This window comes from Ranitomeya variabilis, chromosome 5 (genome assembly GCF_051348905.1).
Source record: "Ranitomeya variabilis isolate aRanVar5 chromosome 5, aRanVar5.hap1, whole genome shotgun sequence".
Lineage (NCBI taxonomy): Eukaryota > Metazoa > Chordata > Amphibia > Anura > Dendrobatidae > Ranitomeya > Ranitomeya variabilis.
This window is the reverse complement of record NC_135236.1, coordinates 615,554,656-615,556,231: the sequence shown is the minus strand read 5'-3', so window position 1 is coordinate 615,556,231 and position 1,576 is coordinate 615,554,656. Positions and strand designations below refer to the sequence as shown.

The window sequence follows — 1,576 nt, the reverse complement described above, 5'->3', positions numbered from 1 at the left end:
AAATAGTTTAGTGTATAGGTAGTTGATAGTTCAGAGATAGATAGTAGACAATTTAACATCACCAATATTTACCAATTTTTTTCTTTGAGGTTGACGACTTCTCCATGTATCGGGGATCGAAGTGAGAGATAATTTGATCCCACAACTTGCGGTTCTTCACTATGTCATGGTGGGAGCTGTCGCTTTGGTCCCATATTGAGGGGTTGGCTTCCACAAGGTTGATCAGTGTCTCGTTGTGAATGGTCAACGGCTCTTCGTCAACCACAATCCTTTTCTTTTTTTGGCTCGCTGACTTGGACTATGTAAACACAAAACGTTATGTTGAAAGGTTCAATTTCATTTTATTGGTAGACTGATAGATAGATAGATACATAGATAGATAGATACAGAGATAGATAGATACATAGAGCGATAGATACATAGATATATAGATACATTGATAGAACGATAGATAGATACAGAGATAGATACAGCGAAAGATAGAGAGAGAGAGAGAGAGAGAGATAGTGGATAGATAGTTTATAGATATAGCAGATAGAAAGTGAATAGATAGATTGTAGATAAATATTGGATAGAAAATTTCTAGTTTTATATTTACCACTGGCAGTTGTGGAGATGACAGACGGCGAGGAACCTTCTTCCTCTTGTGTCCTCCGTGTGCCACAACCTATTGTGTATGTAAATGGAAAAAAAAAATTACATTTCTTTGATCAATAAATTTATGTTTGCAAAACTTAAAAATGTCTGCCATGTACCTTTGTTGGTTTTGCCGGTTTTTTTTGGGGGGGCCTAGCAGCCTCGGGCTCCGAAGACTCCTATTTGCAATAGAAACATGATTATACACGTGCTTAGCTTAATACACTGAATTTTCACACAAATTTTAGTGGTTTTTTAAAGTGCAAGCCTACCGACTGAGAAGAAAAAACCGCAGACACGCTGCTGCTGCTGCTTCCCTCACTATCCGACATCTGCAACAAAGCAATACATTTTTAGTACACACACATCCGTCGTACAATACAGACTCCCATGATGTATACAGAGATATCTACTATATAATTGTCTAGGGTACTTCCGTCTTTCTGTCCTTCTGTCACGGTATTAATTCGCTGATTGGTCTCGGCAGCTGCCTGTCATGGCTGCCGCGACCAATCAAAGACGCGCACAGTCAGAAAAAAAAGGGCCGCCCCGCACTCACTGCCCGGCGCCCGCATACACCCCTCAGCTCACCGCTCACACAGGGTACTGTGACAAACGTCTCTGTGCAATATACTACGTGACTGGGTTCTGTATACTACGTCGCTGGGTGCTGTATACTACTTCACTGTGCAATACACTACGTGGCTCTGTGATGTATACTACGTCACTGGGCAATATACTACGTCGCTGGGCAATATACTACATACTACATGGCTGGGCAATATACTACGTGGCTGGGCAATATACTACATACTACATGGCTGGGCAATATACTACGTGGACATGCATATTCTAGAATACACGATGCGTTATTGGGCCACCATCTAGTATATATATATATACAAATGTACTTACATTTCCTGTGATTTTTGCAAGACAC

At 40.9% G+C, this 1,576-nt stretch overlaps 1 long non-coding RNA gene across 1 annotated transcript; it reads right to left on the bottom strand.

The window, feature by feature from the left end:
• Nucleotides 1–525: 525 nt before the first annotated feature.
• Nucleotides 526–992, bottom strand: LOC143773884 (uncharacterized). Its single transcript, XR_013215426.1, has 3 exons — nt 909–992; nt 756–815; nt 526–667 (listed from the first exon to the last, which is right to left on the bottom strand). It is a non-coding gene; the product is annotated as an uncharacterized LOC143773884 (long non-coding RNA).
• Nucleotides 993–1,576: the final 584 nt, after the last annotated feature.